The sequence below is a fragment of the Littorina saxatilis genome, linkage group LG15, assembly GCF_037325665.1.
Source record: "Littorina saxatilis isolate snail1 linkage group LG15, US_GU_Lsax_2.0, whole genome shotgun sequence".
Taxonomy (NCBI): Eukaryota; Metazoa; Mollusca; class Gastropoda; order Littorinimorpha; family Littorinidae; genus Littorina; species Littorina saxatilis.
Genome location: NC_090259.1, coordinates 10,659,783 through 10,684,609, shown reverse-complemented (window position 1 = coordinate 10,684,609; position 24,827 = coordinate 10,659,783). Strand labels below are relative to the sequence as shown.

The window sequence follows — 24,827 nt, the reverse complement described above, 5'->3', positions numbered from 1 at the left end:
AGGTTGCGAGTTCGACCCTGGATCAGTGCGTTAGCAATTTTCTCCCCCCTTTCCTAACCTAGGTGGTGGGTTCAAGTGCTAGTCTTTCGGATGAGACGAAAAACCGAAGTCCCTTCGTGTACGCTACATTGGGGTGTGCACGTTAAAGATCCCACGATTGACAAAAGAGTCTTTCCTGGCAAAATTGTATAGGCATAGATCAAAAATGTCCACCAAAATACCCGTGTGACTTGGAATAATAGGCCGTGAAAAGTAGGATGTGCGCCGAAATGGCTGCGATCTGCTGGTCGATGTGAATGCGTGATGTATTGTGTAAAAAAATTCCATCTCACACGGCATAAATAGATCCCTGCGCCTTGAGTCCGAGTCTGGAGATACGCGCGCGATATAAGACTTCATATAACATAACCTCTTTTTCTTTTGAATCCGAGTATTGCGTCCGTTTCTAATGTGGGTTGTGTGTGTGTTTGTGTATGTGTATGTGTGTTTGGTGTGGTGTGGTGTGGTGTGGTGTGGTGTGGGTGTGGTGTGTGTTTGAGTGTGTGTGTGTGGTGTGTGTGTGTGTGTGTGAGGGGGGGGGTTCTGTGTGATTTTTTGGACATTCAGATTTTTTTAAGCAACTTAGACTCGATATGGTAAATCAACGTAAATGCCAATTAACTTCTCTTGAAAATCTTCTTTTGCTTAAATCTGATGGGGATGATAACGTTTACAGTGCAAAATGTCAGACTATTGTGACTATTTGCACAAACCTCGGCCCCATGGCTGAGGATGCACGAAACAAAACTGGGTAACAACCAACTGGGTGGGAACCAGATGTGGGGTCTCATTGGTTGAAATCACAACAAATCTCATTTTCAACCAATCAGACCCCGCGGCTTCGTTCCACCCAGTACAGTGGTCCAGCCAGTACAGTGGTTCACCCAGTACAGTGGTCCACCCAGTACAGTGGTCCACCCAATACAGTGGCCCAGTACAGTGGTCCACCCAGTACAATGGTTCACCCAGTACAGTGGACCAGTACAGTGGTCCACCCAGTACAGTGGTCCACCCAATACAGTGGTCCACCCACTACAGTGGTCCACCCAATACAGTGGTCCACCCACTACAGTGGCTCCGAGATTGGTTTCGTGCACCTCAATCAGCCCTGGGGCCGGTTTCATATACCGCTCTTATCCTAACTTAGGAGCTCTTAAGGGGTCAAGATGGGGTTAAGAGCAAAGTTAAGATAGGTGCGTTTCACGGACCGCTCTTTGGCCAAAGAGCGCTCCTATGTCGCTCTTAACATAGGGCAGCCCCCCCCCAGCCCTAAGTTAGGTAAGAGCAGACAGAAGCGCCCCCAACTTGCAAGGGAGATAATTTTAATCCTAAAAATGGCGGCCGTAAATGAGACTGTGAGTCGACTCGACTCGTGCATCATTTTGCGATATAACATGCGCCATCAACACATTTTCGTCACCGCACGGATCCGCGGAATGCCCAAGACGATAAGGAGAGTGCCGCACGCTTTCATTTGTCAAAGCATGGACTCCTCTTTGAATTATGTTGACAAGAGTGTGGACGGTATGCAGTTTAGCACTTACAAGCACCCGCGAAGACTATGATTGCACCGTTTTCTGCGTGATTGATGTCTGTCAGTCCATGCACGGCGACATATTCTACATCAGCAAGGAAACGAGTCTTCGCTGCATCCACCGAATGTATATTCTGCCTTGCACGACGAGTGTGAACCCGACAGGAAGCGGCTAACCACACGTACTCGTGAGCAATTCCAGATAGCTTGTACTTGTAGTGCACTTTTTCGGCGTGTTTGTGGTGCTGTTTACACACATTTTCGAACAACAGTCTATCAGTCAGTCAACGAAACAAAACAGCACGAGTATAATATCAACAAGGAAGGATGCCACGCCGTGACGGCTTCTATAGGCATTGAAGTAGTTGGTGACGAACATCTTTGGACCGTGTGTCGTGTTGTTCTATGGCCAGGGTGTGAAAAGGGTACCATGATTTTAAATGAGAGTTGGGTGTGTCCTGCAATCCAAGCACCTCTGGGCTTGTTCATATACGGTGACATTGGCTACATCTTGACACCCTGAATACTGTCACACCCTATATCTACAGCAGTGCTCCAAGCAGGTTAACTCAACACGTGAACTAGACACGTCAGCAAGACACGTCAGCATTGTTTCCTGTCATGATGAAAAAAGGTAATGTTTGGAATAGATCTAAAGCATAATTGATCAAATGTTCCTTTCAAGGCATGCTACTTTTCAGATTGTGTTTGGGAATGTTGTTGCAGAAAATGTCAAGGTTATAAAACAGCTTGCATGAGAGAGAAAACATTAGAGCAGAAAAGGCATGTTTGAAACTTAAATGGGTTGTTATTGTTAATCAGCACCATATTATATACTGACTGTGCTCGTTGTAAGTTTGACTTGGTAGCTGTGCTGACAGTGTTGTCTTAGTATCATCTGCACTGCAGATCTGTGCAGCGTATTCACCTGGTAATTGTAAATGCATACAAGCAAACACTGAAACATTCAGCAAACGCTCATAATTTTCTTTCTTGTATCACCAGAGAATAAACTTCATCATCGTCTGGCACCACCATGCTCTCCTCCAGTGTCATCTTCTACCCGTGGACACTAACATACAGTTACCAAAGCAAGGGCAGAGACAATGAGGAATGCCAATGAAAGCATAAGTCTTAGTGAACGTGGTGTGCAAGAAAAGACTGGACATCATTTCAGGTAAATATGTTATGCTTGTAATATGATACTCATTCAGTCATTGACAATTCTGTAGAACATTTGGAAAACAAAAGAAGAGGCGTTCTGGGATCACATAGTACTAACTTGTGTAATAGTAGTAGTATGCATACACATTGAAAGAGATGTGTCAAAACGTATTGTTCTCACACACAGTGACACACACACAAACTGGACAGTGAGTAAGAAGAATGCTGTTTCAGTGTTTGACTTCTTTTTTAAACTTTTATCTGAAACTTTGACTTTAAATTTTACTACTCCTTGATATCAACAAAACTGATTCTTAAGTGACAATAACTAGTAATTTACTAGTACTAAAAACATGTATTTACACTGTTATTGTTAACGTGGGGGGGGGGGGGGGGGGGCATAGATTGTGAGGAGAATAGAACATGCTCTAGGGGATTTCAAGAAATTGTGCTAATTTGTAATTCAGTTGGTTTGTTCCATTTCCTGAATTGTTAGCCTTGTCTGATTCATTTTAAAGGACTGAGTCATTGCTGATATACAGAGCTTTCTTTTAATTGTTTAACCCCTCTAAATTAACGCAAGACCTCATGTTTTTTACTGCTGAAGCGATTGACACCTGCATCAGCAGTAATGGCAGAACACAAAGTACAAAAGTTAACCAAAGAAGACACCCTGTTCTGGACAGATAATTGATGTTCTTCTTCACGTATGTAAACGTTGCCAAAGCGCTTTGAGCTGTGAAGAAGCGCTATATAAATGTTCTATTTTCATTATTATTATTATTGTGTCTATCCTGAACTTGAGTCGATTTTTAAGTGGTACTTTGTGTTTTTTCGGGTCAATTTTTGGGGGATCCTTTTTTGAGCAGCGGAAGAGTGTGCCACATTTCCAAGTGAAGTGCCTTTAATGGCGTAGAAAGTTTGAACAAAATGATTCGGGAGTGATTTTTTTTTAAAGTACACAATTTGTACAGATAAAATGGTTTGCTAAGTGTAGTATGAATAAGAGCAAGTTTTAGAATTACTCACTGTCTTCTCTTTTTCTTGTAAGATTATGTGGTGAAACTGCTCTGTTGCTAACATTTAATACAAGAAACCTTCTGCTCTTATGACTATGTTGCTGTTCCTTGTTCAAGGACCTCTACCCACACACTGATGCTGACACTCATTGAGGGGCCAACTACCAACACTGATTGTGATACTCGCTGAGGGGTCGACTACCAACACTGAGGCTGACGCTCGCTGAGGGGCCAACTACCAACACTGATGGTGATACTCGCTGAGGGGTCGACTACCAACACTGATGGTGATACTCGCTGAGGGGTCAACTACCAACACTGAGGCTGACACTCGCTGAGGGGCCAACTACCAACACTGATGCTGACACAACACTGATGCTGACACTCGTTGAGGGGTCGACTACCAACACTTAAGGCTGACACTCGCCGAGGGGCCAACTACCAACGCTGATGCTGACACTCGCAGAGGGGCAAACTACCAACACTGACCCTGATACTCTCTGAGGGGCCAACTACCAACACTGATACTGACGCTTGCTCAGGGGCCAACTACCAACACTGATGTTGACGCTTGCTCAGGGGCCAACTACCAACACTGATACTGACGCTTGCTCAGGGGCCAACTACCAACACTGATGCTGACGCTTGCTCAGGGACCAACACTGATGCTGACGCTTGCTCAGGGGCCAACTACCAACACTGATGCTGACGCTTGCTCAGGGGCCAACTACCAACACTGTATGTAGTGGCCACTGTGTAACGTCCCTTGCACAAAACAACAAATTTTATATTTAAAATGGTTAAAGGAATTTTTTAAGCATTTACATTAATTATGCCAGGAACAGTCTGCAGACACAGAAGTATACAGTGGTTTTGTCAATATTAGTTAGCAGTTAAAACATGTCCAACGTTCATATTCTATTTCTATACTACCTGTCAACAACAACAAACTAAGCAAACGCGTTTGAGGGCAGATCATTTTAATGAGGCCATTTATTGTAAAACCAATTATAAGACTGAAAAGGCCATTCATTGTCCTATGTTATATAGAAAACAGATTTAGTTTACGCGAGGTACTGTTTATAAAATAGAACCTACAAGACTAGCATCCCCAACAATCAAATTCGCAAAATCAAGTTTAACGTGTTAAAATCGACATATACTGTTCAAAAAAAGAAACGCATAGTTGCTACTTGCCAAATTTGTTTTATTTTTCGAAAAAATTAACAGAAAATCCAACATTTAGATTATTTGTTTGAAATTTGGTATGGACACAGTTGAATGCACACACAGTTCATTTGCATCTTCAAATCAATCAGTCAATCAATACGATTGGGTGCCGAGGCTGTCAAGTCAGTAGGGGGTGTGACTGCCTTGAGCAGCAACAACTGCCCGGCACCTTCTGGGCATGGACTGGATCAGATGCCGGATATCTTGCTGTGGGATGGTGTCCCACTCCTCCTGAAGTGCCTGCAATAGATCGCGGTGATTTGCCGGCGCTTCTTCTCGCCTGCGCACACGTCTGTCCAATTCATCCCAGAGGTGTTCTATCGGGTTCATGTCTGGCGACATGGATGGCCAGGGAAGCACCTGGACATGGTGGTCGGTGAGGAACTGGGTGGTGAGTCGTGCTGTGTGCGGGCGAGCGTTGTCCTGCTGGAATATGGCATCCTGGTCAGCCAGAAGAGGAAGGGCGTGTGGGCGCAGAATTTCCTCCACGTATCGCTGGGCAGTTATGCGCCCTTGGACGTGCACCAGGGTGCTCCTTCCAGCGGTATTGATCGCCCCCCACACCATGACGCCTCCACCACCATGAACGGGTGCCTCATCCACACAGTTGGGCGCGTAACGTTCGTTTACTCTCCGGTAGACCCTCCTCCGACCATCATGTCGCTGGAGCAGGAAGTAGGACTCGTCGCTGAACCACACGTGTCTCCAGTGATTCCGGACGGTCCAGCGAAGGTGCTGGTTGCCCCACTGCACTCGGTTGTGGCGATGGCGGCGGGTGAGGACAGCTCCTCTGTGAGGTCTGCGAGCTCTCAAACCAGCTTCATGCAGGCGGTTCCGCACGGTCTGGTCCGATAATCGGTGTGGCCCGGGGAGAGCCTGGACAGAAGATGAGGCCGACAGGAAACGATTCCGGAGGTGGCGGAGCCGTATGAAGCGGTCGTGAGCAGCAGTTGTCGCCCTTGGTCTTCCCGCTCGTGGCAAGTCAGCAACGGAGCCAGTGGCTTGAAACCTGACCCACAGTCTACTGATGGTGCTCTGGGACACGTGGAAGTGCCTGGCGATTGCACTTTGACTTTGGCCTGCTTGTAAACGACCCAATGCAATTTGGCGGTCTTCTCTGCTCAATCGGGCCATCTTTCGTCGCTGAATTGTCGTCTGATTTCTTTGTGGCGAACAATCCGCTTTTATGGGTTTTGGAAGACATGGTGGGAGCTCAATATTCCCTGAGTTTCACGAGATTACACTGAAGCATGACGAGTGGTCATGCCAAATGAGCAATTTTGACATTGTAGCCACTGATAACGCATGCGTCACGTGCAGAGCTCACTTGTGGCAATGGACGAAAGGTCGACGACCAGATAAACATTTTCTGCAGTTTGGTGGATATCCTTGTAGCCATATAACTAAATTAACCAAATATTACAAGCTATGCGTTTCTTTTTTTGAACAGTATACTATCAAAACTGCTGAAAGGAAACCTGTTGTGCATGTTATTAGAAAGAAAAATTAAATATGCATCCAAACAGTCAGCTTAGTTTACATATCTTGTCTAACAATGGCGTAATGGCATGATGAACGGTATGTAATTCTTCTGAGAAGCCGTAAAATGCGGTTTCTGGGGCCATTTTAGTGGGTAATCAGAAGAAATCCAGCACATTTAATAAATTTCTCAATGCATTGCCTTCAAACGTCTGGTAATTTATGCTAAGACATGTCGTTAAGTACATCAAGTCATTCGAGAGATTAGGTTTGCTTTTATTTGACATGCCAGAAAGAGTCCTTAAAATAGTCGGTTGATCTAACTCTAAGTCTAAGCTGACTCATCAAACAAATTTAATTTGTTGCTATTTTCAACTTCAAATAAACCAAATACTCAAATTTCATGTACATATTTTATTAGACATGGATGGTATGAGGATTTCAAAGCGAAAGTAATCTTTAAGAAGTGGACTATTTTCACAGCGCTGAGCACAAATAGCCCACATCAAGCTCACTGCTGAACATTTAACTGCTAGCTGCTGAGCAGGGCTTTTGAGAGAGCATTTCCCAAGAATGTTTGTACGCGTTTGAACAAGTGGTCTGAGCAGCCGTCGTTGATTATGAATTACATTTCAGTGTAATTTGAAGCTTTAATGTTTGTTTAAAAAGCCTGCATATTTAAAAACAAATCTGTTTTCTTTGGAAAAGGTACATCTTTATTTTTTGTAATTCTTTCTAACATGTCGCATAACAGCAGTACTAACGTTTCAAATGACTTGACATTTTGTTTGTAATTCGGTACATCTGATTGTCTTGTCTTTCCATTATTGCCCACAATCAGCAGTAGTGATTATTGTCTTGTCTTTCCATTATTGCCCACAATCAGCAGTAGTGATTACTTCGGCACTTGATGGGATGTTGCGCAAGTCCAAGAAAGCAGCGTTTCCAGCATCCAAAAGTCCATTTAAAATTCACAGGTTGGGGAGTATGGGGGGAGGGGACATGAGTCACAGTGGCTACTGGTTTAGTGCGAGGCGCGCGACACAAAGGTGTCGACAGTGCGGGCCTCGACGACAGCTGCTGGTAGAGAGTTCCAGTCCTTCACTGTGCTGGGTAGAAAAGCGGCACTCCGATACTGAGTGCGGCAGGTGATGAGGCCGAACTGCTGGCAATGGCCTCTTCGCTGGCGTGGTGGTAAGGGGGCCAGCTTCGACTTGATGCCCGGACAGTGGACGATGCTGTTCGTGATCTTGTAGAGCATCGATAGGCGGGCAAGCTTCCTGCGCTCCTCCAGAGACTGCCACCCAAGGGAGTCCAGCATCCGGCTGACACTTGACGTGTTGTGGTAGCGGTTGCAGACGAATCGGGCAGCTCGTCTCTGGGCGGTCTCAAGCTTGTCGATGTTCTTCTGGGTGTGCAGGTCCCATACTGACGAGGCGTACTCCAGGATAGGCCTGACAAAGGCCTTGTACGCCTGCTCTTTCACGGATCTTGATGAGATCTTCAGATTGCGCCGCAGGAACCCCAGGGTCTTGTTTGCCTTGCTGACGATGTTGTTAATATGGTCGTCCCAGCACAGGTCACCCTGAATGGTCACACCCAGGTACTTGACCGCCTTCACTGTCTCCAGCGTATGCCCATGGAGCTGGTAAGAGGGCTGTAGTGGGCGTCTGCTCCTCGTAACAGGCAGGGTGTTGCACTCTGCAGGATGGAACTGCATGTCCCAGCTCTTCTCCCACTCGGCTAGGCGATGGAGGTCTTGTTGTAGCTGGGCCTGGTTGTTTACGCTAGTCACCACCCTGTACACTGCAGTGTCGTCCGCAAACAGGCGCGCTAGTGCCGTCAGTCTCTCCGGGAGGTCGTTAATGTACGCTAAGAATAGCGTCGGCCCCAGCACTGATTTGTTGCTTAATTAATTCATTTGATAATTGTCGGTAAAAATACCGGCTAACACCTCACAATCGCAAACCTGTTTAATGTTGTCTTTTCTAATTCATGACATGTGTTAGCACGAATCACCAAATATTTGAACGCAATGCGTTAAAAATTGCAGAAATTCAAATGTATTGTTTTGTTTCATTACCCGCTAAAACGGCTTCAAAAACTGCCTTTTATGCCTACTGAGAGGATTACCACATATTTTTGTTTTGTTTTTTTGTTTGCTTAACGCCCAGCCGACCACGAAGGGCCATATCAGGGCGGTGCTGCTTTGACATATATATAACGTGCGCCACACACAAGACAGAAGTCGCAGCACAGGCTTCATGTCTCACCCAGTCACATTATTCTGACACCGGACCAACCAGTCCTAGCACTAACCCCATAATGCCAGACGCCAGGCGGAGCAGCCACTAGATTGCCAATTTTAAAGTCTTAGGTATGACCCGGCCGGGGTTCGAACCCACGACCTCCCGATCACGGGGCGGACGCCTTACCACTAGGCCAACCGTGCCGGTTTACCACATATACCTACTGAGAGAATTAACACATACACCGCTCAGCATGGCATAGTAACAAAATTGACTGTTTCAGATGCACATTTGATTGCTCTGAGTCTGATTTGTTGTCGATTTTAACGCAGGAACCTTGATTTTTCGAATTTGATTTTTGGGGGTGCCTGTGTTGTAGGAATCACTGTATGTATACACACTTCCTCATGTGAACTCAAACAGCTTTTTGAGTCACTTGAGAAAAAGTGACTCTATGTAATCGGTCAGTGTTAGTCTGTCCGGCCGGCCGTCCGTAGACACCACCTTAACGTTGGACTTTTCTCGGAAACTATCAAAGCGATCGGGCTCATATTTTGTTTAGTCGTGACCTCCAATGACCTCTACACTTTAACGATGGTTTCGTTGACCTTTGACCTTTGACCTTTTTCAAGGTCACAGGTCAGCGTCAAAGGAAAAATTAGACATTTTATATCTTTGACAAAGTTCATCGGATGTGATTGAAACTTTGTAGGATTATTCTTTACATCAAAGTATTTACATCTGTAGCCTTTTACGAACGTTATCAGAAAAACAAGGGAGATAACTAGCCTTTTCTGTTCGGCAACACACAACTTAACGTTGGGCTTTTCTCGGAAACTATAAAAGTGACCGGGCTCAAATTTTATGTGAACGTGACTCATTGTGTTGTGAATAGCAATTTCTTCCTGTCCATCTGATGCCTCATATAATATTCAGAACTGCGAAAGTGACTTGATCGAGCGTTTGCTCTTCTTGTTGAATAAGGGCAATCAATACATGCCCCTTTTCAGTCATATAATTTGTTTTACAATAGACTGCCTCATCAAAACATTCTGCCCTCAAACGCATCTGCCTAGTTCTTTAAAAGAATCACGCTTTGGACTACACAGTCCTGATGATGTGGGTCGTGTACAATCCATACTTTCCAAAGAAGGATTAAAAGTAAAATAAAAAGTATGGGTCGTACACTACCCACGCCATCCAATTAGGAGTTTTGCCGTCTCTTTGCATAGTATGGGTCGTACATGACCTACACCATCCCAATTAGAATACACAGCGTAAAATTCCTTACAGAATTCCATATGGGTCGTCCGCAACCCACATCAGCCCGACTGAGTAGTTCAAATTACTTCGTTTGTGTTAAAAGATAATTTTTCAAAAGTTGTGGTCAAATGACTTGAAGAGAAAAACCGGTGTATTTTATGGTAGTTCCTGCCCTCAACTTCCTTGGAATATGCACCATTTTGATCACTGTTTCTCGTAATTTCCGTTGACTTGTGCTCTTCAGTGTACTCAATTGCGATGAAATTTAAAGCCACATTGATTTTCGGGCTGTTGTTGTTGAAGATATTGAGTTTTTAAGTTTGTCTATGTAAATTGAATAATTAATTCTGTGACCTAAAAAAGAGAGGGGATAGTACTGTGACAATTTTCTGAATTTTGATTTTAACCCCAACCTTGTTCTTAGGTGTCCCAGTTCAACACACAGTGACTAGTATTTCTGAATCATACACACTTTGAAGGCAAACTTAATGCCTTATTGCACCCATTTTCGTACCCTAACTAAAACATTCATTTCCGTGTTTATTCATTTAAACGTTCAATGGCATTTAAAGGTAAAATAATTGATTTGGCTTTATCCTCGTATGTTAAACAGGCATGGGAATTGTCCGCCGAATTTTTTTTTTGTTCCGCCGAAAATGCAAAAGTGTCCGCCGAAAAAATAAAGGGGGGAGGCACACAAAAAAAGCACCGGTTACTTTGGCCTTTGCGCAAAAGCCCGCGAAAACTTTCCGTACTTTGTTCACGCACTGCTACCGCCCGCCTCAGTTATTGAACTATTATGTTTGAAAGTAAACCAGATTGCACAGATTGTGTTACAAGTTACATTTTCCTGTTTGTCTCAACAGATAAAAATTTTTACAAATTTAAACCATATATAATACATGTAAGCAAAATTTGGTACATTTTTGTACTAAAAACTCTGATTCTAAAAACAGAATTTAATTGCACCATCTGGGTTCTTTGGAGAAAAAAAATTTCCGGGGGGGGCATGCCCCCGGACCCCCCTAGTAAGGCTAGGCGCTTCGCGCCGTCGACTTGACGCTTCGCGTCTTCAGTTATAAATTTTCCGCCTTTTTTACAATTTTCAATTCCCATGCCTGGTTAAAGTTGCCAAATTGTGCCTATTCTGAATTTTCTTTGATGTATAATTAGTGCCTAATGTTTTTATAGGGTCGATTTTGGGGGGTACCCTTAATTAAGAGGCGATCATGTAACCCATGTAAAATGAATCTTTGATTCCAAAAGTGTGCCAGATAGCCAAGTGGATGGCCTTTAATGACAAAGAAAGTTTGAATGAATTGACACGGGAATGAATGGTCTAGTGGGGTACGAAAATGGGTGCAACATATTTTTTTGGCAGAGTGTATATCCAATGGCAATAGTAATACCTGCCTTGCATGAACAAATAAAGGACTGGGTGGCCGAGTGGTAACGCACTTGCGCTCGGAAGCGAGAGGTTGTGAGTTCGACCCTGGGTCAGGGCGTTAGCAATTTTCTCCCCCCTTTCCTAACCTAGGTGGTGGGTTCAAGTGCTAGTCTTTCGGATGAGACGAAAAACCGAGGTCCCTTCGTGTACACTACATTGGGGTGTGCACGTTAAAGATCCCATGATTGACAAAAGGGTCTTTCCTGGCAAAATTGTATGGGCATAGATAAAAAATGTCCACCAAAATACCCGTGTGACTTGGAATAATAGGCCGTGAAAAGTAGGATATGCGCCGACATGGCTGCGATCTGCTGGTCGATGTGAATGCGTGATGTACTGTGTAAAAAATTCCATCTCACACGGCATAAATAGATCCTTGAGTCTGAGTCTGGAGATACACGCGCGATATAAGACTTCATATAATAAAAGATTGATCAGAAAATTGTGTATGTAACTTTGTCTCACACAGCCATTTACAAGCTGGTAGCTGTTTCCCAAACCAATATAAAAAGAAACAACAAGTAAATAAAAAATATTTTAACTCACAGTCACCCCATGAATTTGGATCAACAAGCCCAAGAACATTGTTTTTTTTCAATAATACTAAATTATTTTTTAAACATTCTTCAGTAACAAACAAAAACTATAAAACATATTTGAATATGCTTTGTCAGGTTGAACTTTTAATCAGTTAAAAACAAAATACATACCTTATGCTTTGAATATTAATGTACATGTCTACTATCTGATACTGTATCGCATGAACTTCACACAGTCTGACTCAATGTGCCTTGTGAAATTGGGCAAGTAAACATTGGCAACAAACCTGTGATCTGGATTTTGACATGGTACTTATATTTTAAAGGCACAATCTTTCCATGTCAAAGAATTGTTCTCATCATCACAGATGTGGACTGTCTTTTGCATGGATTGGTGGGATAAGACAAGTCTTACACTTGGACAAACACTGGGAGGGGAGGAGGAGGGGGGCCTTTTAAAATTCTCTTTCAAATAAAGAATATGTTCGTACTCTATTTTAAGGTTTCACCTGGCCATCCTCTGTGTATCTGATACAGCTGTATATATATAAAAAAAATCCTTGTTATGCAAACTATCTTGTCAACCACCCCATTTACATTATGGGATTCATAATCCGGTATTTATTCTGTTAGTGTTCTGATGTAAGTCCAGCAGTAGATAGGTTAAGCCTATTTTAACATACTGGAAACTGGTAATCTTCCAGTAGGTATTAATTTAGTTTTACTAAAGCCTGCTGGGACACAAGTAATGGGTTAGTGCATTTGTAAACAGGAATCGCTTGACAAGTGGCCCCCTTCATCCCCCCCTTCCTCGTCCTGATATGGCTCTGCGTAGTCGGCTGGACGTTAAGCAACAAATAAACAAACAAACATTTATGGCGTTTATGGCTATCTGGAAAGAAACAAATTTTACATTTGGGTACATGTCTAAAGGCAGTTTTGATTGATTGATTTTTGGATGATCACAGGTGGCAGTGACTGAATGTAATCAACAAAAGCCTCATAGTCTGCAATTAATAATTATCCAATGTACAAATATAAACGCATTCGTGTTGGTGTTTATGATTGATGCTTTACAGTGTTAGGAAGGTATGTAAAAGGTAACCAGAAAAAGGTCAAACAATAAAACCCTGCTATTTCTCGTGTTAAGTTGTGGTGAAAATCGATGCATCGCATTGAAATAAAGTCAGATGTGAATGATCAGAAAGATTTGAATGATGTTTTGTTGGGTTCCATGCTTCTTGTTGGCATTTAATAACTGCTTGGAGATAAAAGTCTGTGTGTGTGCTTGTGTGTCTGTGTCAAGATATACATATAACGCAAATAATGCTTTCTTACTGAAATGACCATCCGTAGGATATGCTGACCAATGCTCTCTCTCTCTCTCTCTCTCTCTCTCTCTCTCTCTCTCTCTCTCTCTCTCTCTCTCTCTCTCTTCAGTATGACCTATCACGACTGATTATTGCAGAGTCAATGTCTTCATAAGTACAGAAAATAATTCATATAGATCTATGTAAAAACTAAAACACCCACATAAAACACCCACACATATTTTGACACCCAGTCTGTGATGTCTGAATGAAATACATTTTTATTTACGTCACAATTGCATGACAAGTACGCGAGATAAATTTAACAACTTTGACCTGACAACACAAAACAAACAAAAAAAAACAACTCCCTCTCTGTCAGCAAAGCCTTACGCAGATCGATGCAAGGTGCAGATCAATCAAACACACACAATGTTGTCAAAATGGCACAAGACACGTACAGAGTGACCCAAGAAAACTGCAACCCTCACAACTGCTAATTACTTCTACATCTCTTGACCGGATCACTATATATTTAGGGGACATACACTTCAGCCTATGCATGACCCTTCCCTTGATTGGCAATGTTGTAGAACAAATGGTCTGACGTTTGTGCAATTTCGAAACAAAGTTTCCAAATTCGACGATCGTCTCAACAGAACAAGGTTTGACATTTAGCGGTAGCAATACTTACCTGATTTAAACCCTCCAGACTTTTACTGTTTGGATTATCTGAATATCTGAGAATACACAAACACCCCCATCACCCCCTTAGATCATCGGTGACCTAAAGAAAGCAGTTACAGCTCCCTAAACAGCAAAGCTTTCGTGCCACTCACAATTTCGGAGGGGTAATTTGAAACACATTTTGTAGAAAAGGTAAATGTCCGATCATTATACCTAGAGACTCGAAACTGTGTAGAATGGTCGTGGATGAACTGAAGTGTATGCACAACTATGAACATATTTGCTAAACTCAAATGACTGAAAAAATAAACCCTTCGTTGTACAGTTACACTTTCGCAATGCCACGCAAAATTCATTTATGACAGGAACGCTTTCATCCATTTGAAATGCCCTGATCCGGCTTTTAATTGCTATATTCAAATAACTGACTCTCTGATGTTGATTCAGGTATACTAAGTCATTCAAATTATCCCAAAGCTAACAATCTTGAGTGCTGAAATCGGGTTAGTTCGGCGACTGCTCAATTTCAAACCTCGTGCTGTTGAGTCGATCCCCGAATTTGGCAACCTTTTTTGAAAATGCACAAAAGTCAGACCATTTGATCTAAAAATTTGTCAATTTGTAGAAGGGTCATGCATAGACTGAAGTTTAAGTATCCCATATATCAAGTGATTCGGTCCACAGATGTAGAAGTTATTAACAAATTTGAGGCCTAGAAAATTCATTATGGACGATGTCAAGGACGTCATTCAGATCTAGATCTACATGTATACATACGTAGGTACCAAGTCTCATGTTTTATTCGTTTTGTAACGGGGCTAGAAAAACAAGCCTCCACGATCGCGTTGCTTTTGTTAACATTGGAAAGGAGGGTTATTATTTCTGTATGTGTAAATGTGTCCTTACTTTGTTTGGATCGATGTTATCATCAGGTTTTCGTCTGCTTTCAACCGGATGTTGTGACCTTGAACCTGATGTGACGTAACTAATCGGGAAACTCCGTTTAGCCACTAAAAATAGCGCTTTGCTCGCTCTTTGCAAAGAGCGATCCCAAAGATGGATCATGAAACGCGTCGTTCCTAACTTTCGTCCCACTCTCAGCTAAGAGCTCTTAAGGCCCTATTCCTAGGAACGCCTAAGAGCGCGTATATGAAACTGGCCCCTGGTTCCCGTACGTTGGAAAGTTTAACATTTCCGAAGTCAAATGTTCAGAACGAATCGGGTTTTGCATGTTGTTCACCCTTTTCTTGGTCTCGTATACAACCGTGAAATCTCATTTTGACCAAAATAGTCCGTTCTATCGGGGTTACTTGTGCACTATCACGTGTGGTTTTTCTTATCCAGCTTTTACCGGGGTTTTCTTGCGCATTGTCGAGGCGAATTTTTGTCAGCCGCGTTCTTTTGGAAGTAAGGCAGGCACACACTCCGTACGATTCAGGAAAATGTGGAGCGCCAGAGAAGAGAATTAATGACGACATTATGTTGCGTTGACTCGATTGTGGAAGGCTCTAATCTGCTCTCAACTGGGGTTAATTGGTTTTTGTCACTGCTCTTAAAATCCAATTAGCGCACAGACATGAAACGTGATTAGCTTGCCCGCAAAGAAGTTTCAATTGACATCTCTTGTTGAGGTCGTTGGATTTTTAACCACTCAAATATATTGAAAATATTAAACGCTGGACGAAATTACAAAGGCATGTACGGCCTCTACATGTAAGACGACAGTAAAAGAGTATTCTGCATTATAAAGTCCGTTCAGTCACATTTTATAGTAAGAAACAGTAAGTGAAGAAATTACTTTCTCGTCATTAAAAGAAATAGAATGTATTATGACATTTTAAAATGTGATGGTGCTCACGTACCTTAATTATGTTATTTTATTGATTTTAAACGGTCTGGCTTTATTTGGTCATGACCAAATTTCAACACAATAATATCATCATCTCGTGTGCGATTTGGTTTTGGTCTAAATGAATGTTCTCTCACCCCCCCCCCCCCTCCCCCCTCAGCCAAATCTTGACTTCGAAATACTTCTCGTAAATTCGTTAATAAGATCTTGACCAACAATGAATATTATCTCCTATCGCAAAATAGCTTACATGCCAACAATTGAGGAACGAACAGTCGCCATGTCAAAATGTGCAACCATTTATTATAACAACACTTCCATAAGGCCAAACAAATAAAATAGTCTGTTTACAGTAACATCATCTCATCATCTCATCTATGCCTTTGACCCCGTCCGGGGCATAGGCCGCCAACAATAGCTCGCCAGGCACTCCGATCCTGGGCCAATCTCTCCAGTTGTCTCTGTGTAGCCGATGTGTTTCACCTCTGCCTCCAAGTCACGACGCCAGGTGTTTCTCGGCCGGCCTCGTCTCCTCTTGCCCTGCGGGTTACTTGCGCAGTCTTGCCGATTTCAAACATGGTCCGGACGTTCCATGTCCCGAGAGTGGTGGTGGTCCTGGTCGACATGATGGTCGTCGGCTCGGTGGTTTCCAGAGGCATCTGGCTTTCGCCACCGTGCTTCATAAGCTCTCCAGCTGGAGATCCATCTTCTCCCAGGGCCGAAATGTTCCTTGTATCTCTTGTTGACGTTTCTGTAACGAGTACTTTTTTCCATGGATGAGTTGTTAGCCCTTCGCACAACCCCCAACCTGGAGGGCCAGGGTGTATACTTAGTCTGGCCCCATTCACCTCAGACCTGTCCGGCGTGGTTACACCTGCCAGGAGCACTATGAAGGCTCCGGCCGGCATAGCTCTTTGGATCATCAGGGCACGCAAGCTGCTACACCACGGCAAGGCATACACCAGAAGCATAGGCAAAACAAATAGTAGGTCGGGATTTTTTTTTCTCCCAAAAAACATATTTTTAAGTTATTTTGCCCAAAAAAAGACTTTTTTTTCCCCCAAATGCCAAAAAAAATTCTAGGGTCGCGCGAAAAAATAGGGTTGGTCGGGATACCGTAAACAGACTATTTTTTGTTGTTGGCCTAAACCACCCAAAAACACGTTTGACTTAGCTTTGCAACACGCGATAGAAGATTCAATTTAAGCAGAATAAAATGAAGACTATGAATACTTTTCTACCGTGATTTGCAGCAGGTACCTCGCATCACGAATCGTGTTTACGACCAAGTTGTATCTTGTCAAAACTTGGAATTAATTTTCAACGAAACATTCATAAACTCGCAAGCTTTTGATACCTTTGACCATTCGAAGCAGAATCGAAAATGAACCCATACGAATATCGTTCTACGACTCGCAGCATACACTTCGCAGTATGAATCATTTTAAGAACAACATGTATATTTTTGTCCAAATTTTGACACAATTTCGTCCTGAAACTCGGAAGCTTCTGAATTAACTTTGAAACCTGAAGAAGGTACATTTAAAACTGGAATATCTTCTTCTTCTTCTTCGTTCATGGGCTGAAACCCCCACGTTCACTCATGATTTTGCACGAGTGGGTTTTTATGTGTATGACCGTTTTTACCCCGCCATTCAGGCAACTATACGCTGCTTTCGGGAAAAAAAAGGAATATAATACAGTATCATTTCAATACGTTTCCATGTTTGAATTGACAGAAAGCTCATTTTAATTGGAATACAACACAGACAAACATCAATTGATATATTTTTTATATTAGAATCTAACAGAAGGCACGTTGAATATAATAGAGAATGATATGAATATGTTTGCTAGCATAACTCGCCGCAGGCACCTCGCATCATGAATCATGTTTATGACCAACGGAAGGAACAAGTCGCAGGGAGCATATGGCCCGCTTGCATTTTTAATGCCGCCAGAACTCCCTGTCGTAAGGGAGAGAACCGCGCAACAAATTACGTCCCTTTGAAATTGGTGCACTCAAGCGGAAGTGCCTTGGCAGCAGGACGCACATTCGCGGAAGAATTACGCCGCGAAGGGACTACACTTTTTTCGTGCTATATCCTTCCGCAGCGACTTCCGTTAGTGACGCCTTACTGATCATACGAAGTCTGACTGCGCGAGTTCCATTTGTTTTTCTTTTTGTTTGAGGCACACGGTAATCAGCATGTTGAACATTGTTGTATTACATCGTTTACTGCAACTTCTTACTCACATTCTTTTGTTTAAAAGTTAAAAAAAAAATGTTTCCATCCGATCTTATGCAGAACATGTCGAATCATTTTTGGCTATTTCGGCTAAACTTTGCCCAAAAGAATCTGACTGACAAAAGAGTACGCTCATAAGCCTAGCTTGTTGTGCTCCATGTTCTTTATTTCATGTATGCGGCAATATTCCAATGAAATTTACTGAATCAACTTGTTTAAACCAAAGGGGAGTAAGCGCACTAAATGCATACGGCATGTGTAATAGAATTGCCAAAGAAAAGAATAACCCAGCAATATTCCCGTTTTAGAGAAAAATCAGTGTCTGAAAACGACTATAGTACAAATTGCCCGGATCAAATATTCAGGCCAATCCGCGTGCACCCAAGACATACTCTACCTCATCATCGTCCTTAACAACACGCCCACCATTGCATGCGAGGGACCCATTACCTTCAGCGCTGATTATCCTTTCCCCGCCACTGGCGAAAATACAGGTATTAGGCCTTGATTGGGCTTCATGGGCCGTGACAACAGCCACGAGCTGTGTGCAGGTGCAGTCTTGTACACACCGCTTTTGTCTATTTGCTCGTTAGTGGGTGTTAAACATGAGAGAGAGAGAGAGAGAGAGAGAGAGAGAGAGAGAGTGAGAGTGAGAGAGAGAAAGTAAGAGAGAGAGAAAGTGAGAAAGAGTGAAAGAGAGAGGGAGAGAGAGAGAGAGAGAGGGAGAGAGAGAGAGAGAGAGAGAGAGAGAGAGAGAGAGAGAGAGAGAGAGAGAGAGAGAGAGAGAGAGAGAGAGAGAGAGAGAAAGTGAGAAAGAGTGAAAGAGAGAGAGAGAGAGAGAGAGAGAGAGAGAGAGAGAGAGAGAGAGAGAGAGAAACCACCTCCGTAAAATTAGCCAAAACACCTGCAAAATATTGAACAACGAGCATATAGAAAAAAAGAAAGGCAGATCACACAGAAAGCCCTCTCTTTCTTTCCTTTGCACTGTTACAGAAGACAACAGGTCTTCTCCTATTACAGCACATGTCTGTCAATGCAGGTGTTGAGGAGGATTTGGAAAAGGTGTCGATTACACTGTGACATATGACATTAACAAGGGGCATAATAGGTTTTTTCCGGGAAAAAAAGTTTGTCTAATGTTATATAAAAACAAGTCGCGTAAGGCGAAATTACTACATTTAGTCAAGCTATGGAACTCACATAATGAAACTGAACGTAGCCCGCCGCTAGTGCAAAAGGCAGTGAAAGTGACGAGCCTGTTTGGCGCGGTAGTGCTTGCGCTGTGCTTCATAGCACGCTTTACTGTACCTCTCTTCGTTTTAACTTTCTGAGCGTGTTTTTAATCCAAACATATCATATCTATATGTTTTTGGAATCAGGAACCGACAAGGAATAAGATGAAATAGTTTTTAAACCGATTTCGGAAATTTTATTTTGATCATAATTGTTATATTTTTAATTTTCAGAGCTTGTTTTTAATCCGAATATAACAGGGCCGGACCAAGTTCGTTTGAGGTGGGGGGGTTCCAACTGAAGGCAGGGGTCCAGGGGCCGCCCAGGCCCCGGTGGGGTGCAGGGGCAACGCCCCGATGGGGTGTGTGTGTGTGTGGGGGGGGGGGGGGGGGGCAAAGCCTCCCAGAAGCCGAGAAAATTTTGCATTTGTGAGGTCATTTTTTGGTCTTTCCTTGCAATTGGGAATCAAAATTACACATTTTCAACAGTAACAAAATACTTCATATATTCATTTACCACAGTGGTTCAGTGGAATAATCCCAAAGACATATATGCCTAGTAAATAAGTCTGACAGGACTCTTTACTTTGAATATTACTATGATGATGGACTTATAACGGGGAGGGCAGGCCGTTGTCGACTTGATGTTGTTCATAATTTGAAATAGTTTTAGAAGACCAAATAAACTGAGGGAGTTGGGGGAAGAGCTTAAAAAGTCCACTTTTTTTTCTCTCTGAGAGGTACATTGGATGGCCAGGGGGGGGGGGGGGGGGTTTCCGGAACCCAGGATCGAACCCCCCACCTCCCCCCCCCAGATCCGGCCCTGTATAACATATTTATATGTTTTTGGAATCAGAACATGATGAAGAGTAAAATAAAAGTAATTTTGGATCGTTTTATAAAAAAATAATTTTAATTACAATTATCAGATTTTTAATGACCAAAGTCATCAATTAATTTGTAAGCCTCCATGCTGAAATGCAATACCGAAGTCCGGCCTTCGTCGAAGATTGCTTGGCCAAAATTTCAATCAATTTGATTGAAAATTGAGGGTGTGACAGTGCCGCCTTAACTTTTACAAAAAGCCGGATATGACGTCATAAAATACTTTTATCGAAAAAATGAGAAAAAAAACGTCCGGGGATATCATACCCAGGAACTCTCATGTAAAATTTCATAAAGATCGGTCCAGTAGTTTACTCTGAATCGCTCTACACACACACACACACACGCGCGCACAGACACACAGACACAGACACAGACACAGACACAGACACAGACACAGACACAGACAAAAGACACACACACACACACACACACACACACACCACGACCCTCGTCTCGATTCCCCCTAGCCCTCTATAAAAACATTTAGTCAAAACTTGACTAAATATAAAAAGAGCTGAGTAACACGAAAAAGAAAAGCAAAAGACAGATTTATGCTATTTTTTTTACTTTCGAAATATCAAGTTTCTCAAGGCACATGATCCTAGCACCCAGGTTTCTAGGACTTCAGGAAAAAGAAATAGAACTGGAAAAAGAAATTCAATTTTTTTTTCTCAATTGGGATACAAATTATTGTGTTTAACATTGTGTTTTTTTCTCGTTTTTTTCCCCAGCAATAATACCAAAACTTCTGCACCTTCACAGTTTCAGCACAGCATTCAAAAACAACTACCCACTGAAACAGTCACAAACCTTAAAACAAACAAAAATATTTAAAAAATAAAAAAGCAAACAGACCCCAGCAGTGAAGACTATAAAGAGCTATAACTCTCTGGTACCAGAACCCCAAATCCGCCAGACGAGTTGTCCCAGACACGGAGAAAGCCCAACGGGACCCACAGCGCTGGCTCCAAGTCACGGCGGGAGACCGGGTCATATCCTGGCAACGCATGGCTGAGCACGTTTCCCAAATACCCCTTCGGTGCTCATTGAAAGTAAGAGTCGTCTGGTGTCACGCACCGGCAGCCCTGCGCCATCTGCCCGCGATTTTTGCCACCGCCAGGGCTGCTGTGGCAGTGAAAGGTTAAAGAGACAGCTCTTCCTCTGTAAACCATCTTCGATCTGGTCAGGAACGAGACAAGCTCTCCACTTGGACCTAACCAAAATTCCACTGGCTTGGTGCGTTCTGTACATGTACAGATTGTGTGTGTGTGTGCTGAATCTACAGGCTCCCCTAATTGACTTCGCCAAGACTTCGCGAAGTCGTTTTTACCAAAATTAAATGTCAAAGCTTCCTGCGGCGAGCTTCGTGCAGTAGACTTTGAGAAGTCAACTCCGCCCAAGTAATATACTTTCTTATGTGATAACCAATGTGCTGTATTTTCTCAGTTTTGCTGATGTTATACGCTTGGGGATATAGCTCAGTTGGTAGCGCGCTGGATTTGTATTCAGTTGGCCGCTGTCAGCGTGAGTTCGATCCCAGGTTCGGCGGAAATTTATTTCACAGAGTCAACTTTGTGTGCAGACTCTCTTCGGTGTCCGAACCCTCCCCCCGTGTACACTACATTGGGTGTGCACGTTAAAGATCCCACGATTGACAAAAGGGTCTTTCCTGGCAAAATTGCTTAGGCACAGTTAATAATTGTCTACCTATACCCGTGTGACTTGGAATAATAGGCCGTGAAAGGTAAATATGCGCCGAAATGGCTGCAATCTACTGGCCGTATAAAATTTCATCTCACACGGCATCACTGCAGAGCGCCTAGAACTGTACCCACGGAATATGCGCGATATAAGACTCATTGATTGATTGATTGATTGATTGATTGATTGATTGATTGATTGATTGATTGATTGATTGATTGATAGACTTTGCGAAGTCAATTCCGCCCAAGTAATACCAGGCACATGCCTTTCCGGGTAAACGATTCGGCTCACCATCTCAGATGTGACCCAGCTTGGCACAAGACCACCCCTCCACTTTCACACATCACACACATCAACAGTCTTGATACTTTCAGTCAGACGGGCGCTGTGGCGGGGTGGAAAGGCAAAAAAAAAAAAATAGTCTGTTTACGGTAACTCGACCGACCCTATTTTTTTCGCGCGTTTTTGGCATTTGGGGGAAAAAAAAAAATCTTTTGTTTTTTTTGCAAAATAACGTAAAAATATGGTATTTTGGAGAAAAAAAATCCCGACCTACCGACCCTATTTTTTTGGGCCTATGTTACCGTAAACAGACCTATTTTTTTTTTGCCTAAGACGTCGGCCTCCCGGCTGCGGCCGCTTGGTGGGTTTAGTGTGGAGATTTTTCCGATCTCCCAGGTCAACTTATGTGACGTGCAGACCTGGTTTAAACAAGATTTTATTAAAGAAATACAGGGTGGCATGTAGACATGCTAGTGGCTTATCCCCCCTTCGTGTGAACACGCAAGCACAAGACCAAGTGCGCACGGAAAAGATCCTGTAATCCAGGTCAGAGTTCGGTGGGTTACAGAAACACGAAAATACCCAGCATGCTTCCTCCGAAAGCGGCGTATGGCTGCCTTAATGGCGGGGTAAAAACGGTCATACACGGGAGTTTCAGCCCACGAACGCAAAAGAAGAAGAAGAAGATACTTTCAGTGCAGAGTGAGATCTCTGTGTCAGTTTAGAAATTAATTCATCAAATTATTCCAACTCTGAACAGAGATCACACAGGCTGTTGACTGGTTGGTATGTGTCATCTTCCCTGTGGATTAATGTCACTTTAAACAAAATCTGGACCTAAAACTATCACTTTTCGGCAACTAATATTCATCTCTCAGTGTCTAACGCCTGTGGTCTTATTTTGTTTAAACAGTATTTTATTCGTAAACAGACACATGCTAATATAACAACATCATTAAAAAGGAGAGCTCACAACAAGTTTAAAACTTATGATAAGTGCTCACATAAACATGCCTGAAATTTCATGGTGGAATATGATCAATGCGACACATTTTTTGAAAAAAGAAACGAAACAAAAAAAAGAGAGAAAAACAATAAAGAAAACGTTGTTTCAATTATCGAACACAATCTGTGTCCATACCAAAAACGAAAACAAATACAAAACGAGAACGAAAAACACAACAAAATATCAAAAAGTAGATGGGCCCCAAGTGACTAAAACCATCGAACTAAGGTGTCCAAAAGCGGTTTGATTTCTCAATATAGCTTTGGACAACAACAAAAATAGCACTATTTTCAAATATGGAAATGTTTGAATCACCTGTCAAGAGTGTGTCAATATTAACAAATTCTGGGGCTAAGAGTGGTCTTATTCCATGTAAAAGCCTGGTCATTATCGTTTGTCTCGTATTTTATATGTTAACGAATTACTGCCTTCCATAAAAAATGGTTACATTTACTTGAATTTACATGTTGCATGTCTTAGACTTGATGCTCTCATCCTATGCGCTTTCGTCCTAGTCTCTCCTTGTGGTTGTTAGTACTTTCTTCCCCCTCCCCCTCCCTTTTCTTTTTTCTCTTCTGTAGATTCTTTTGTTCCTATTTAGCGCCCCATCCCCATTCTTTCAATTTGTTCTTCTGGTTTATTGTTGTTATGTCCACCATTACGAAAATGTGTGTAATTTAGTATTGTTCTGGTCACGCGATATAAGCATTTGCTTGAGTGCGTGTCCTAGCTGTGTGTTTCGAACTGTTCATGCCGGCGAAGAAATTCAGAATAAAATTTTGTTTAAACCAAAAGCCTGGTCATATCTGAGAAGGTGAGCAGGATCGTTTCCACGTACTGGAAGGACTGTGCCTTTAACCCTCGTGCTGAACCAGGCGTTAGACACTGAGAGATAAATACTAGTTGCCGAAAAGTGATAGTTTTAGGTCCAGATTTTGTTTAAAGTGACATTAATCCGCAGGGAAGATGAGTGAAAATTCGATTTGACCTCAGTATAACGTGAATGTGGTTGAGAATGTATCTTGACTGATGCGCGACCAGAGACTGAGATGCTGAAAGAAAAGGGATATTTTCAGGCGTAGATTGTGTTTTTAAAGTCACATTTATCCACAGGGGAGATGAGTACTTAAAATGTAAAAAAAATAAAAAAAAAATACTGTAAGATCAGTACAGTCGACTCCGGATATTACGTCACCCCTCGGGGGATGTTTTTGAGCGACGTTATACGCGGTGACGCTGTATCCGGTTCATCGGTTATAACGTCACTTTTACGCGCGGGTGATGTTATATCCGGAGTCCAAGAGTTATGTCCCTTTCTAAAGTACTGACTGTTTTAATAAAACTATGTGCAGAAATGGAAAGTGCAACATTAGTGTTGTTTAAAAATCACAACATATTGTTGTAAGTTTTAAACTAACTTATTACAATAATCTTTAATTCACTTCCTCATATATAGAATTGTGGACTATTCTCTTCTTTGCGTATTTCCAAAACCTGGCTAGACCATGAATACAAAATTGTATACACAAAATGTTCCCCGAAATTCGGCAATCGTATCAACGTACAGTATTGTAGGCTACATGCTGAGTCTGAGACAGGTTGCTAGTGTGGGAGTGTCAAGCTCCGTCTGGTTCCGTCGACAATCATGGCTTAGTCT

The 24,827-nt window shown here is 42.6% G+C and overlaps 1 protein-coding gene and 1 long non-coding RNA gene across 2 annotated transcripts in view; one reads left to right on the top strand and one right to left on the bottom strand.

Annotated features, from left to right (window-relative positions):
• LOC138948551 (LIM/homeobox protein Lhx3-like) overlaps positions 1-24,827 on the bottom strand; it is a 50,420-nt gene that overhangs the window by 19,577 nt on the left and 6,016 nt on the right. The gene's annotated exons all lie outside the window — the stretch shown is intronic.
• On the top strand, positions 2,102-4,382 carry LOC138948496 (uncharacterized). Its single transcript, XR_011450000.1, has 3 exons — positions 2,102-2,207; positions 2,579-2,750; positions 3,874-4,382. It is a non-coding gene; the product is annotated as an uncharacterized lncRNA (long non-coding RNA).